The 17,177-nt window shown below is 36.3% G+C and overlaps 1 long non-coding RNA gene across 1 annotated transcript in view; it reads right to left on the bottom strand.

Annotated features, from left to right (window-relative positions):
• Nucleotides 1-14,639, bottom strand: part of LOC143695771 (uncharacterized) — a 49,426-nt gene extending 34,787 nt beyond the window's left edge. Inside the window, exon 1 of the long non-coding RNA XR_013185305.1 lies at nucleotides 14,539-14,639. This is a non-coding gene — a long non-coding RNA (uncharacterized LOC143695771). The remainder of the gene's footprint in view (nucleotides 1-14,538) is intronic.
• Nucleotides 14,640-17,177: the final 2,538 nt, after the last annotated feature.

Here is a 17,177-nt window from a genome sequence, read left to right as displayed (position 1 = left end):
AAAGAAAGCATGAATTGCCCAGGCTGGGCCACCACAGGGTGCAAGAAGGACCCAGGAAAAGCCATGGAATTGCTGGGTCAGGAGCAGAGCCCAAACCTGGGGCAGAGCTGAAACCAGGCATGACTACCTGCTAGGTCCTCTTTGTCCAATGCCATCTGTCAGAGACATTCGTGAATGCTGTATCCTTTTTGTTCCTTTGATGCTTATTTCTAAGGCTCACACTGTTCAGTTAATAACAGGTCTTAAAAATGTTTCTTGTTCCTGTGTAATCACATTTTACAAATTTAATCTCTGGCTGTAATTTAAATCCAAACATAAGAAACCCTTATTTTCCTTTTACTGTACTTTGTTTTACTTCCAAGAAAAACAGTCTACAAAAAGAAATGAAACAATAGAACATATATAAGCTGCTGACTATTTATCTGCAATATGTTAATAAGCAAGAAAAGATTTGGTTTTTTGTAAGGACATCCATTAACTACCAAGAAATCACAAAGTATTCCCTTTTATTAAGATCTTTCTGTCAAGAATGAACCTGTTAACAGAACCCACCCTGAGGGTTGTTTACATTATACATGTACACACACCGACAAAAAGAAATAAGTATATACATTTATTAAAAATTAAAGCAACAACAGCAAACCCCCAAAAAACCCCACTAAAAAAACTGGCATCGTGGTATACTTAAACATAAAATTGAGTATTTAATTAACTAATAATATACATGTATCATAAAAGACCTAAATTATAACAACTTAAATGTTGTTATATATTTCAATAACTCACATGCAGTAACTTCATGCATTTTTAAGTGTTTGTAGCATATTTATAGCAGGTATCTCTATTTAACTCTTTGTAGGCTGTTTGTAATATTAGGTCAAGTGATTTGCCCTATTGCAGGACTTTGTAGCTACTGTTGTGGCATTTCATGTTAAGTTTAAAAATCCTGGAGATGATTTCAAGACTGAAATATCCAGTTCAAGTTTCATATCAGAATTTATTATCCTTATTTCAGGATTCTGAAGTAAATAGAAAAAAAATTATATTTTCATGGATTTCCTTTTGAAATTTTTATTTGGGTTGAAAAGCTTATTTCTTAAAAAAAATGCTTTGTTTCTCTTTTTTTTTTTTTGTTTTAATTAAAAGCTGAAATTTTGTTTCCATTTCAAAAGTAAAACTAAGGGTTTCTAATTTCCCTTCTTTGCTTGTGACTTTGATTCAATCAAAAAGACACTCAAATTCAAAGCCAGCTATAACTTTTTTCTCTTTTTAATATTATTATAGAAGTTATATTTTAGACTGGGTCATAACTGCTCCATTCATATTTCTACTACTGTGAAAGAAATGAGGGAGAGAAGGGTACTCATCGGAGCTTTCCATTCACTAGCTGATTTCAGCATGTTCTCAATTTAGTGACGCTGGCTCCATTTTAGGTTATCTTTTATGCATTTACCCTTTAGATAAAATGCCATCTTCCTTCTGCTATGACTTCTTTGTTCCTCCACTTGTCTTCTTAACACTGGGGCTTTCAAAAAAAGCCAACTGTCCAGTGGATAAGGATGTGTTGAGGATGCTGAGAGCTATAAGCCTGTGTTGAGTTTGGTTGCAGAATAGCAGAATGCAGCAGGTTCCTTTTTGTATTGCTAATGTTGTACTTAGAGAAAAATACTTCTGTTGTGTATTAGGTGAAATAAAAAATGAAATTCTAAAATGTATAAATGCACATATATGTATTGTCCTAGTTTTTGAATTGGAAAATATGAAAACATCACCCTTCTCTTTCAAAAAAAACCACACGCCCACACACATGCACCCACCCAACAAAAAAACCATACAAAAAACCCACAACCCAACAAAATACTGAGCCTAAACACAATAAAAAAGGGGACTACTTTTACTTGCAAATGCTAATCTGCCATTGTATTATGATTAAAACACTAGAAACAGTTCTAGACTAGGACATAACAATATTGAAAGAACTGTAGCCTTAAAGAACACCATGTATTTCAATCATGTTTCATCATCTCTTACCTCTTAAAAGAGGTAAGAGATGATGAAACATGATTAAAAAGAACACCATGTATTTCAATCATGTTTCATCATCTCTTACCTCTCTAATTCTGCCACCTTTCCCAGGTCGTTTGGATGAAGTTATCAGATGTCTGCCCTGAGACCTCTAATTAATGATCATTTAGGGAATTTGTCTGTCTAGGCCTGTTTTAATCATGTTTGCTAGCTAAAACTTTGGAGGGTGTCTCGATTGTGGTTGAGATGTCACTTAGATAACACACTTCAGCACCTGGGCAACCTAAATGGAAATGGAAATCAATTTATTTTACAAATAATCTTCTTGGAAAATTCACTTCATTAGGTGTTCACACGCCTTCCCAGTTAGTAAAGGAACTGTAAAACCAGTGTTTGACCAGGCAGAGAGACAGCATGTGTACCAAACTTTTTAGGGAATAGGGAGTGCTTTTGGGATCACCATGGCTTTTCCAGTATGGTCCTGTAAGGGGATCCTCAGTTGTGTGGGCTGTGAAGCTTCTGGGTAGAAATCTCAGGTGAGATTTTAAATGTATTATAGCACCTTGCAGAGCCCCTAAATTTATGCTTTTGATTAAGGCAATCTGTTATCCTTCAGGTATAAAAGTAGACTGCAGTCAACTTTTTCACACTCTCCCTAGATTGGGAGGTTTTCTGTGCTTCCCTGAGCACAGAAAGATAGCTTGTTTTGAGCAACACAGATGCTGCTGTCAAAATTAAATCAGTATGAATTAGTTTCTCTGACTGTGCAGGGGCAAACATCAGACTTGTTCTCCAAGCAGCTCTGCTGCCCTGTTCTGGCACCTCAATGTGTTTCTTTTCATGAGGGGCCCAAAACTGAAAACAGCACTTGAGATGTGGCTTCCCCAGTGCCAAGTACAGAGGGACAATCACTGCCCTGGTCCTGCTGACCACGCTATTGCTGGTACAAGCCAGGGTGCCATTGGTCTTCTTGGCTACCTGGGTACAAACTGGCTCATGTTCAGCCTGTTTCAGTCAGCACCCCCAGATTATTTTTCTGCTGGGCAGCTTTCCAGCCACTGCCCCAAGTCTGTAGCACTTCCTGCGGTTGTTGTGCAGGACCTGGCCCTTTGCCTTATTTAACCCCCATACCACTGGCCTCTGCCCATTGATCCAGCCTATCCAGATCCCTCTGTGGACCTTCCTGTCCTCCAGCACTCCTGTCCAACCTGGTATCAACCACAAACTGTCTGAGGATGCCCTCGATCCCCTCATCCAGATAACTGATTCATTAAACAGGAATGGTCCCAATAGTGAACCCTGGGGACCACAACTCTTGACCAGTTGCCAGCTAGGTGTAATCCCTTCACCACCAGTCTCTGGGCTCAATCATCCAGCCAGTTTTTTACACAGTGAACAGTGCAGCCATCCAGGTCATTAGCAGCCAGTTCCTTCAGGAGCATGCTGTGGAACATGGTGACAAAGCCTTTACTAAAGTCTAGGTAGACAACATCTACAGACCTTCCCTCATCCAATATGAAGGTCACCTTGTCATAGAAAGAGTCCAGGTTGGCCAAGAATGACCTGTATTTCACAAACCTTTGCTGCCTCAGCTGGATTCCCTGGTTATTCTGTATGTGCTATCTCTTTATTTTATGGAAGCAATTTTGACATATGGTATAGGCATAAGATGACTTAACATCCCTGCTGCATGAACCATCATCCTCACACCCAGTGGTGTGTGTTGTGCTATGATGTGGCAACACGGAATTCCCTGCATTATCTGGGATGGGGTCCTGTCATTATGCATGGTTTTGACCCCTAACGAACAACTTCTGCCTCTTGTGCGTAGGAAAAAAGAAAAGAGGTTATGTTCCTATTCTGGAAAATATAGTAATTCTAATTCTTGGTTATTTCTCATTACATATGGCATGACTCATTTTATTACTAATTTTGTTTAGCTTTGAAAATTTATGCAGTGCTTTGCAAAATACTACATGAGCATCTCCTGCCCTTTGCCTTCTAGGCAGAAGAAGACTACCATTCCCTCTTTTTCTATTCTGCTACATGGAGATGAAGTGCCAGATCATGTAACTGTACTTTCAAAAAATGCGATCAATTATAAAGGTTTATTTCTTTATTGCAAAGTGTCCTCTTCTTTGACTTTGAACTTGTGCTACAGGTCTCAGTCAGACTAGATGAGGCATCTCAGTAAGGTCATTAACAAAACTATATAATGCCAGAAGTTATCAGTTCTATTGCAATATTGTTTTCTAGATGGAAATAGTATATATGTGTATTTACTTCCTACAGCAGCTCAGTAATTTCTCTTCATTAAAAAGGTGTGTAGTACTGTGGAATACAATTGGTTTGTACTATGTAGCATGTGCAGTGTACAACAAAACTGGGAGCTGCAGTCAGACAATACAGGCTTTTTTGTAGTCAAAATGATTGTTGTCAGAGAAAAGGTGAACTCATCAGCTTGCACATTTGAGTATGAAGAATCTGAAATGATGGGGGATGGTTTTGGGGTTTTTCAACACCCTCTCAGAAGAAATTTTACCATTTTCATTCACAGTAAAAAAACCAGTATCAATAGTTTAATAATTAAGGGTTTTTTCCTTAGATCTGCTTTATACTTTAATCCAAGGTAAATAATTTTAATTAATAATTTTAATTAGCTGATCATGTGACTTTCTTTCTGTGACATGTTAACATTTTTCAGCAGTGTTAAACTTGCTACATTAACCTAGCAGTGAAGAGCCACTTACAGATATGCAGTCTGTTATAAGCATTTGCTTCTTTGTGATTATGTTTATATTCTTCCATTGCCTGTCTCTCTAGCTAAAGGAAAGGTAATAGTGCCTTGTTTGCAAAAGCGCTAATATCTAGTTAATTTCTCATTAAAAAAACCCACAAGAAGCAATTTAATTTTGTTTGTTAAAAATGAGTTCTAGCAATATGGGAAAAGTTTCCCAAAATTTCCTCTCAATTAAAAGAATTAATGGTGCTGAAACAGAAGAAAAAATATTTCTATAAGCTAAGACATGCATCTAACATTTACATGAAGAAAGATTGTCACTTTATCTTCAAGTGCTAATGTAATGGCAATCAAAAGATAATAGATGCCATGATCATCATGAAAAAAATTTGGCCTATTATAGGCAATGGCATTTTTGCAGTATGGTTATTGTACAGATGCTTAATGCAAGGTAAATACTTTACTGTGACCCCATATGATAGATACAAAGACCAGAATCCTTTAAGGATTAAACTATGCAGCTGCATCTCTAACACCATCCATAGATAACAGTCTAAACAAGATATTTTGTTTAAAAAATACATAAATACATATTTATGATTTTGTAAAGCTCCTTAGCATGGTCTTTCTGCACCATTTGTCCTCTCTGAGACTGTTGTTCTACCTTTCTGACCCTGTAAGTTTTGGGTAGATTTATTGCAGTTTTCATTTCTGACAAAATTTGTTCACTGTTCCTCAAGAAAGTTGGGTCCCTCACTACAAGAAAGACATTGAGGGGCAGGAGCACTTCCAAAAAAAGAGCAATGAAGTTGTTGAAGTGCCTGGAGTGTCTAATAAGGAGTGACTGAGGTGTGTAGGTGTGTCGGAAGACCTTATCACTCTCTACTACTACCTGAATGCAGGTGGTAACCAGGTGGAGGCCAGTCACTTCTCTCAGGCAGCCAGTAGCAGGACAAGAGGACATAATTTCAGACTGTGTCAGGGGAGGTTTAGGTTGGACATTAGAAGGAATTTCTTCAGAGAAAGGGTGATTAGACACTGAAATGGGCTTGGTGGAGTCACCATCCCTGGAGGTGTTAAGAAAAGACTGGACACTGCACTTAGTGTAGTGGTCTAGTTGACAGGGTGCTGTTTGGCAAAAGGTTGTACTCGATGATTTCAGATGTCTTTTTCAACCTAACTGATTCTGTGATTCTGTATGGTGATCAGAAACATGGATTAGTGGTGGACTTGGCAGTGCTGGGTTACATGGTTGGACTCGATGTTCTTAAAGCTATTTTCCGAAACTATTCTATGACTGTATGTTTTTAAATCCATTAAACTCATCTAGAAGATATTTTATGATTCACCTCTCGAACATGTTAGAAAATATATTGCAACAGATTTGAATGGAAGTCTTCCATAAATACTATCCTGAATTCTCAAGAAACAGCATTCAAAGTATTTTAGTATTCAAAACAGTGTAGAAGTAGACTTTCTCTAGGCCGATTTTGTAATTGGCTTTCAGAATTTCTAACAAGATCTCATGAGGAGTAAATTTGGTAAAAACTATAGGCAGAGAAATCTTTCCACAGGCAGCAGGACGTGGGTTTGCCAATAAATTTGTTCTAACATTAACCATGTAACTGTTGTTCTGTTAGGATCTTCTACATCACCTAGTCCTGTATTAGCTATGGAAGGCAGTCACACTGTACAGTCCATTTCATTCAGATTCTGAAAAATACTCCTCACTTGAGCAAACATATGCCAATCCAGGTGAGCTGAAAAAATACTGAAAGAAGTGAATTCAACAAATAATTTTTAGAAAAAGTATAAACCGCTGCATAACTTACAGCAAATTATATAGTTATTATATGTTTAATGACATAAACCTGCAAAATACATTTCCCTATCATATCTCTATTTTTTTTCTTCTTGTCTCTTGGCCCCTTTTAAAAGGACTTCTAAAAAGATCCTCAAGAGTTATGGTGGCAGGATGATTTGTACACTTTTATACACTTATTTCCTGTAGGACTTGTGAAGTACCACAGTGAGGCAAAGAGCAGATGTGACATATGAAAGCATGTTAAACTTTTGGGCAGAGTTTTGTCAAAAAACATACCTCTTGAGTAGTGAGATTATACTTTTATTAGGATTGAATCTTTATGACTTTATAGACAAGGAACTGGCCTTTTTTAGTGTAGGTGATTTTACAGGCTCCACATGCAGAAGCTCATGCTCTACCATTCAACAGATCATTTCTAGGTCAGAAAAAAAAAACACCTGTTCCTTTCTGCTGCAAGAATAGAACCAGATACATTGGATGATGTGTGGGCAATATAAAATTTATCCTTTGGAATGACCCAAAACCATCTGGATACCTGCATAAATCAAAGCATGCAGAAAGGTATTACTCTCTGTCTGTGCAACACAGCTCAGCTGCAAAGAACTGTATGGCTTCCTTACATCCTTCTTCCCTTCCCCTGGCTCGTTCAGCCAGAATCCCATCTTTGCTGTTGCCACTAGAGGGATCTGTGCAGTTAGCTCCTGTTCCTCTCCCTTGTCTCAAACTGGGAGGAAAGCCAAAGCAATCTTACCTGAGTACTGGTTTAAAATTTTCATTTTTTTTTGTTTGTTTTCTTTTTTGTTTGTTGTATTCCTGAATCTGATAATACAATGTGTATTATTTATACCTTAGTTTCCTGTTAAGTTAGCTTTAAAACATTAGAGCTAAAGGATACCTATTCATCAATTATTAAATCTTGATTTGTGCCTGTGGCACCAAGGGTTTCCATACAAACAGGAGCCAGGATTACCTACACTTTGAGGTCAAACAGAACTGCACATTATTGCCATAATTTTGGTCCTGTCATTACCAAAGTACCTCTTAGCTGCTTAAGTATAGAACTGAAAAAATAATTATATATTTCTATGCATGAGCAAATGACATGAATATTACTTTTTCAAATGTACATCCTGAGGGGAAAAAACAGAACATAACTCTTCATATATGACAGGAAAGGATGAGTGGTTTATACATAGTGGCTGTGAAAAGTAGATCTTGGTATTTTTATACTTACTTTATCACAAGATGTGCAGTTTAAGTCAGGGGCTTTTTAAATTGCTAAAAATATATATGATAATCAAATTAAACAGAGAAGAGGATTAAAAATTGAAAAATGATAAAAATGTTTTTGAAGTTGCCAGAGAACACTTCAGCTATCACTGCTACAGTGGGAACATTGTTTGAGGAAGCTGGTAAGAGCAGAAAAACTTCAACATTTCCTTGTTTGAAACTTCTTGTAGGTCAATAGTGACTGAAAATAATTACATTGGATTGCAGCCTCAGTCCAGTTCTTAGTGGACAAGTGTCCATGTCACAAAATCCACCATTGCAATTGGCAATAGTTGGCAGGCTCACCAGAGAAGTCAAGGATTGAATGGGCATGGAAATTAAACTCTTCTCCTGCCCCTAATTGTGGTCCTTTCAAGTCATCGTTGAGGAACATTGTTTGGGAAAAGTTGCATAGCCGTTGGCAATGCTGAACATGCCCTGTGGATAAACATCGAATTTCCATCTCCAAGGTCTTAATCTGGCACATTTTGGAGCCTTAAAAGTCACACAGGGGTGGGGGAGCTGAGGGAAAGACACTTCTTTTTTTCTCTGTTATAGAAGTATTATTTTCTTTTGAAAAATAAAATCCACTGTTGAAATTAGGAATATAGTCCTACTTCCAAAATACTATCTTGTATTCATACATATTAACTAAAACAATAGAGGTGTAGTTGGGTTTATTTTTTTAATAAATCCAGCCTTACTATCTTTTGTTCACTATGTACTTTGGTATAAAAGTGATCACCTTGTTTAAGTGATCCAAAGTTACATTTGGATACAGTACTGGTGGCCTCATCGATATGCTAGGACCACTTGTGCTCAAGAACATGGCTGGAGCCATGAGACAGTACAGGAATCAGACATTCCTATTGGTTTCTCATAGATTTCAATAGGAACTTCTACTTAACATCTGATAAGAAATTTTTTTTTAGTCTAATTCCAATTGGAACTGGACATAAAAATCCAAAACCTGTGGGCACCATCAGCTTGTTTTCCCTTCCACAGAAACAATAATATTTTTCTACTGTATTTCAAAATGGGTTTATAGGTAAATAAAATATGTCAACTTCCTGCCCACTCAGCAACTACAGTAGTTTCTATTCTTTTCAGACTGATGACTTTTGATTTTATTTTCAGTGAATACTAAGATGCAAATAGCGTGGCTTTTCTTAATGCTGGCCTATTTTAGTAGATTTCAGTTTAGGTGACTGTAACGAGTGACACACGGACTCAGGTCGGCAGGGAATCTGAATAGTTCATTCAAAAGAAACAAGCTGGTTTCATACACTTTTTCAAAGCACAGTATTTCCTTACATGTAAGGGTAATTCTTACATCTTTGGGTTTGGTTTGCAACTTTTTTAATATTGTTTAAAAGCTAATAAGCACACAGGTTATTGTTGTACCCATGGCAATAATAAGCATATACTCATTGCTCTGCTCTGGAAGTATTTTGCTTTTTTGGTGTAATTATTTATTTGGCATGTGAGACCATATTGTTCGAATATTTTGTTCATGTGTTACAGAATAATTACATTTCTAATCTGCTTCTCTTAATGAGGCAATAATACATAAAAAGTTTGCAAGTGACTTGCTAGTGGAACGAACTTCGTATTGAAAACAAGTTTGTCAGTACTTCTGACATAAAAACCCGAAGCAAAACAGTAAATGGAAATACAATGTTAAATGCCATTTTTGTTTTTGAAAATGGATGATTTCTTGCCTCTTGTTGGGTACCAGTTGTATAATCTGGCATACAACTTATGAGTTTCATGCATGGTCTGACAAGTTTTCTAAGATAAACCATCAGACAGAAGGTTATGTCAAAGGGTTCCTGGGTAAGTCTACATGTCTTAGTAGACTTCAGTGTCATCCTTCCATGAAACTTTGGCTAACTTTGGCTAAGTTCTAATAATTGTACTCTGATACACAGGGTTGGGTGCTTGCTGCCACTGTGCATTGCATTGTTTGGGCAGGGGAAAAGTTGCCTCTTCTATATTGTATCTCAATAAATAATTTTAAGAAGCATGCATTTTAAATCCTTATAAAGAAAAAGAAAGTTATATTCATGTTTATGTTTGAGAGCTAAATAGAGGGTTGAGGAAGATAAGGAAAAACTGTGATGTGAAAAACAAAGGCACAACTCTTCAGCCTTTTTTCAACTGTAGTACAGCTATTTTCTTGACATCTGCTGATGTAGATGGCTTTGGATAATTTTTATGTCTTTGGTCTATTTTCATCATTGTTCAAAGTTTATATCATCTGGCAATAAAGTTTAAAAATTGTTCAAATTATCATATTCTTCTTGAGGGAGTATGAATTAGAATGTGGAAAAGTTTAAAAGTTCTGTAGCAGAAAGAGTTATCTCAAAAGGTTGATAACAGAAATTTCTTACACAATATTATCTCTATGGTAATGATTGAATATGGCACTAAGGTGACAATACAAACACAGTTCTTTGTGGACCCAAATAGGCACCACAAAATCCTGTTCTCAAACTTGGTCCAAATCAGCACCTTTCATAACTGGCCCACCCATGCACTTCTCTTATTTGACTGCTCTTTATCATCATTTCTTGGTTTGGTCTCTGCTTGACTAGATCTGATATTTTTGTTCAGTAATAAAAACATTTCACTATACTCCAAGGTCTATATTTTATTGTCCTCTTGTACTCCACCTGACAGGGCCAGGATGTTAATTAACAGAGGTATCGTTTAATCTCTTGTCATACCTCTCATCATACCCTGCTTGTTTGTCACTTTTCTTTTGTCTGGTGATACTTTGAGTAACTTCTCTGCATGCAAGCAAATTTCTGAAATACTCATTAAAGAAGAACTCTGCCTCCATCCAAAGAGATATTTCAGTGAAACTCCTCAGTGAGATTTGCTAAGGTTTTATGATAGAAATTAACATTTCTTTTCTTATTCTAATTTTCTAGAGCCACGTATTTATTTGGAATACCATGTGTATTCCTTTAATTTTATCTTTTTTCAAGAAGCAATAGAATTTTATGCATGGTACTCCACCCACATGCATTGGATGCCACCCATTTGTGAATTTCTTTTTCCTCCCAAATATAGTAGGAACTGCTGCATCTCAACAATTTCTATGTGCTCCTCATCTCAGGAAATTGGTGATTGTCAGTAGCACCATGAAGTTACTGCTGGCAAATGATGGCAATTTAATTTGTAACCTATAAACACATATTGCACAGTGTAAGTGCCTTGGCTCTTATGTCTTTTTTAACATTTGTTACTCTGAGATAGCATATTAATAGTATTGTTTCTTCACTTATATTTCTATTTCTGTCATCTATTAATAATCATGTTCATTCAGGCAGACCTATATTCATTCATTATTTCAGTAATATAAAATCAAATGGTCATAAAATACAAAAAAATGGATGAAAATAAAGGCTGTTTGTGGTTTTCATGGTTCATTCTAAGAATAATAAGACAACTTAATAATAATTGATGCTAAGAAAGCTAGAAATTGAGGTGTCAATCAATTGTGAGATATTAATAGAAATTAGGCACTTAAGCTCCTTGAATATCTCGAATTTAATCTGGGAAGTTTAGAGGTAACATTTAAAATCAGTTCACTTAGAAACTGTAAATATTAAATTCCAAACAAGTTTTTCTCTTCATAAAACAAATCTATATTTGCTGATATAATTTACATCTATTTTATAGTATCACACTTCTATCTGTTTCAGTCTACCTATAATAAAAAGGTATTAAATCTTTGATTTAAAAAATTATATTCAAAATAGGTAGATGAATAATTCTAGCAGCTTCTTATGGTTATTGACCAGCATAATAGACTGCAAAGATGTTTGCAGTCTCTGAAATGAAAATGGAGTATATCCCCAAAGTAACACCAGATTTCACAAAGGATATATAAACACCAAAGCACCCAATGAATCTGAAAAAAGCCAATTTTGCTTGTAATTCTATCATTCAAAGGTTAAAACATTGAAGTTATGTATGGCAAATAAATTATTAGCAAAGTGGAGACCGAGACTGTTCCTGTTACGATCATTCTCATTTATTTGCTTAATTTCCTAAAGATTTCCACTTTATAATATAGTTTCATATTTGGCTTCTTCAAACTTGACAACTTCAGTCAAAAATCAGAAAAGCCACTGACTTTGTCAACAAGACATTTTGAAAGCTCTTGCATAATTAGAAGATAGTATCAACAAAACCACACTAGTGAAGAACAGTGGTAAGGGAACTTGAATAAGTTCAAGACTGCTGAATCTTGGTCTTGTGCATTGACCATGTCATACTGACACCATGTCATCCATGATATAGTCCTCTGCATTATTTTGAGTACCTCAGATGTCACGCATGCTACCATGAGGTTAGTCAACTGCCTATTGTTGTGAACATCAACTTTTCAGCATCATTTATTCTGCAGCTTCCTTGATGGAGTTTCTGCAGACTATGATGATTTGCAGCTTCACTGTGGTGTTTATGGGCTCAATAAAGAAAAGGTTCTAAAAAGATTATGGGCACTGAAAAAGGAAATACAACCTTTTCTTCAGGAGCACAGACTAAACATTTTTGGAATTTCTTGCCTGCCACAAACAGATGATGATTCCCCACAGACATGCTTACTTATTTTATACCCTCAACAAAAGTCTTTAGGGCTTGAATAAAAATTTCAGATATATAACAAGCCATCTTCTCTTTACACAAGAAGTTCGATGCTTTGTGGCGAGATCTTGGAAGACAGGGAATGACTTATTTTCAAACTTGAAAGAGCAGCAAGACATAGAAGTAGCTGATATTTAGGCCTAGGTTTCACTGGAGATTTCAGTGAGCTAATGCACATTTCAGATGTTCCTTTACTCTGTATGTGACATCCATGTGATACTTGCCTGGTGTTAGCTGCAACTGGAAAGACAGATCAGGGGAGGACTTAAAAAACTTTTCCTACAGATGCAGTTGCTTTCAGGTGACTTGGAATTTACATTGCAGTTGCTTGTAGCATTCTGACTATGTAAGTGTCTTGCACCTTACTTTCAAGTCTTTATTTGTTTACTGAAAAATGCCCAACTTTATATAGCTTCTTTTGAGATTTAACTAGTCAAAGCAGTTATAGGAAACTACAATAGCTAGATTTACCTCCTGCACATTCACAGTTGTGTTAGTCCCTTCCTTTGTGCTGCATTTAGAAGATGTAGTGGCATGGAGAAAGAAAATCTCAGTTTCAACCTTCCATTCTGCAATGATTGGAAAAAGGGAAAAATTACTTTAATTTTGAGCTGAATTCAAAATTTGTAGTCTAGTAGGAGTCGTAGAGTATTTTTGAGGTAAGCAATAATCAAATGTGTTTCTGTAGAATGTGCTTTCTGTATATGGTCATATTTATACAGATCCGGTTATTCATAAGATTTTTGGCAAAGTTACAAAGTTTCCTAAGTTGTGATGTGATTTGAATTGCTGGCACATTCCTGAAAGCTGTATGGTCATTTTCGCAAAAGGTCACTAGTATATTAAAGGTTTTAAGTGCAAAGCTCTCAGTTATCTAAATCTTCTTGGAGCAGATGTAGCAGATACAGCTAGAGGAAAGGTGGCAGGATCAGATATCCTCCTCCCCAAAAATTCCTACCTGCTGTGTCTGCCAGTACAGTATAAATATACACAGCTGGAGAAAGATCTCAGTAATCCATGTGAACAGAAGTGTATTAAACGAACCTCTGCTGTCTAAAGAGCTGTTGTGCTTTCCATTCTCACTTAGATCCAGAGATAAGGCCCCAAGACATTCCTGTATTTGCAATCCTTCAGCTTCCAGGGGCTGCTCTCAATCCATGAGTCAAAAAGCAGGCACACCTACAAAATTTCTGACAGAGCACTAGAAGCAGCAGCTGCCTGGGACTGTCACCTCTGTTATAAACCAGTCCTTAGCACTTACTTTAAGACTCATTGTTTTCTTTTGCAATTGCTAGGTTGCAAGAGTTTCATATACCAGAGCTAGCAGAAACAGATGTTACTGATGTACTACAGGTGATACACTTTCAACCACAGATTTTTAATCCATTTAACCAAAACTATATTAAAACTATACTGATGCTCCTCACTTGTTTTTTTATCAGACTCCAGATTTTGTCAAGTTCTTCCAATCTTTCTTTGAAAATGATGATTTTGATTTTTTACTTCTTTAATACTTGATGTTCATTATCAAACTGCTTCTAGCATCATGCTCTCACCTAGTTACATGAACTCTATGCTCATGGGTGAGTTTAACTTATAAAACCATTAAGGTATTTTCTAAAAACTTTCCTTACAGTATTATCATCAATATGCAGCCTCAATTCCCTTTTTTCATTTATCATTATTTTTTTAAAAAGTCCTTACATGTATTTCAGGATCAGAAGACTGCATTGTTCATGTAGTGTCAATATACATGACACTTAGCAAAGACGTCCTTTAGCAAAGTAGCTGCATCATGGCTTTGTATCATGGCACAGTGATGCAACGCCAGAGGAGCCAGGAAAATGTCAGACTTGTCATGCTTTTTCTGGTTTATGCAGTTCTAATGTTTGTCTAAACCATAAGGTTTCATCTAATGTCAGCAACTGCAGAAGGACGAACTTAATTGGCATCCTAGAAAGACAACGTGCACATTTTAAGTAGGATGATTGCTGGGAAGCACATTCCCAGCAGTACATACCAATTACTCTGGATAAGAGGCACACCTACTTGGTTGAGCTGACGTGTCTGTTGCTGTCTGGGGCTTCTCTTCTCCAGGGCTGTTCACAGGCTGGTTTGCACATGCCTGCTGATGAGAGAAAAGGTAGCAACAGGGGAACACCGGGTGTGTGTGCTGCCAGACATGCTCCTTGGGAGCATTTCTGCTTGCCAACGAGCATTTGGTGGCAGATTTCTGTGGGAGGAGTTCCTATGGAAACAAAACGGATATTTGGTCTCTCCAGCTTGCTCATTCAGTTTGCATTAAGTTCAAGTGGTTTAAACTTAAACTCTTAATAATGCCAGTCCCCATCTCTAAATCTACTCATAGTAGATTACAGGCGTGAAACAATATTCTTGTAAATTTGTATTATCTTTGTTATTTTACAAGGTACAACCACTTGTTTCCTTGGTGCTTCATTCTGAGAACTAATTCAGTCTTATTCATTAATTTGTTGCTTTAAAATATTCTGATTATTAACTCTGTAAAACAATATGTGTCCAGGATTGTAGCCATCCATTAATTTCAGCAATGACTGAATAGAAAAATTAATTTTTCTGCCATCACATAAATATGACTCTTCTTTCTCAAGGTATTTAGACTGAAGAGGGAAAAAAATTCAAAAAATTAAATAAGTACTTATCAATTAAGTATAGTGAAGGCCAGAAGCAAGATCTTTTGTTTGTTTGTTTATTTACAAGGTTAAGAAAAAGAATAGAATACATGGTAAGTAACAAGAATTAAGAAAGGTAGAGATAATAATTATTTTCCCTATATTTTATATGTATGGTGTCTAATTACATAGTTTTGCTATAGAGTTTATTAATATTAATAAAGTAATTATTTGAAGTAATGTGTGTCACATTGTGATAACATAATCCTTTGCTTCACAGATGTTTCTGTTAAGTGTCTGCAGATCAGTTCACATCACATGATATTAATGATATACAGGAAGTGCTTTTCAAAAGATAAAAAGTGTTAGAAAAACAATGGTTGCTTATATTGTTCTTTCGTTTACTTAAGCTTAACAGATTGAAGAAGCATGTCAGGTTTGTTTCAAGATTTTTTTTTCCCAGGAAGATTGAATGTTTGTCTAGCATGCAGATGGCATGTAATTGCATTTCCTGCATTGTTACTATATGGGTTTCATTACTTTTTCACAGCAATGCACTGAGATTTAATCACCCAAGGCTAGCATTTGCTGGTAAGATGTGTGTATCTAGCGGTCTTGCTCAACGGTCAGGGAGCTTACCCCTTGCCTCACGTACTTCTTCCATTATTGCTGTACCATATGTTCTTTACAAATCCAAACAGAAGAATCATAAGCACTAAATTTACCTGGGACTAAGCTGAAGCATTGAAGACAGTTACAAAAAACACAGTAATACTTCTCTTGTCGTCTCGCCTCCAGAGATTTCTTTTGTCTCTCTGTTTTTCTCAAGACAAGCAGTTATCAAACTGAACTTCTAGAGTGCAAATTAGGGTTATCCCTTTTTGAGAACGTACTTGCTCATTCTGACTGCTTGTGAAACGAGCTATGAAATTTGCTTCATCTCCCCTGATGTTTACACAGGCGAGAAAGATTTTCCCACACTTGTGTGTATCTATGATTTAACTACAAATGACATTGTACTTCTCTAACATTAACCCCTTAATCTAGTACATTTCTACAAATAACCACCTGTAGTCAATTCTTTATTCATAAGCCTTATCTGTTGTTACAGTATATAATCTGTGAGAATGCCCTAATTTTTATCATTCTTTAAGCCTGTCATCATGGCTGAGACAAGGCTTATCCCTCTGAGCAGATGAGATTAGTCGATCATGTTGAAATCAGAAGAGGGATTATAATGCTTGTAATACGCTGAGTCAAATTAAATGCATTTTGTTTGTACATCAGAAGACCTTGTTGCTAAGGCTTTGGTGTCTTCTGCTGATTGGCAATAAAACATATGAAGGATGGGTATGGAAATGAAAATATGAAAAGTCAAGCAAAAAGCAGAAACAAAAATATTTGGTTCATTTAGCCTGGTAAACTAAAGGAGTAACTGTTCTGATGTCACCACCAACAACAGGGTTTTCACCAAAGACACACAGTGATCTGCATTGCAAGTTATTAATTTTAATTTATCTTTAGGCAACTCCAAGGACATCTTTTTTCTGAGCAACTTCTTGCCTCTTTTATTTATCCTTTTTTTAGGCAGGTTACTTTTTCCCTGACTGTTTTGTCAGTATGCAGCATAAGGGGTATTTTTGGACTGAGATGCATAAGAAAGAAGACACACATACATCAGAATATATATATTCTATATATCTGAAATAAAGCCATAAAATTAAGAATCAGCAGGTCAAGTAATTCCTTCCACTACACCACCTGGTGCTTCTGTCATACCAGAGTGATACAACTACAGCTATTCTCAGAGAATAGAATTTGTACAGAAGCACACTTCCCAGTAATAGCCACCATTTTATATTTTGATTCCTTTGGGTGAACATTCAAAAGCTGGGATACTTATCTCAGCCTTCTCTGGATTTCTGAAACACAGAATTCAAAAAATTGAGATGAAAATATGAACCAAACAAGATTATTTGTTTCAAATCCCATTCACAAATTTGAGAGT

Source organism: Agelaius phoeniceus, chromosome 1, assembly GCF_051311805.1.
Source record: "Agelaius phoeniceus isolate bAgePho1 chromosome 1, bAgePho1.hap1, whole genome shotgun sequence".
NCBI lineage: Eukaryota > Metazoa > Chordata > Aves > Passeriformes > Icteridae > Agelaius > Agelaius phoeniceus.
This window is presented reverse-complemented; position numbering and strand designations above follow the sequence as displayed.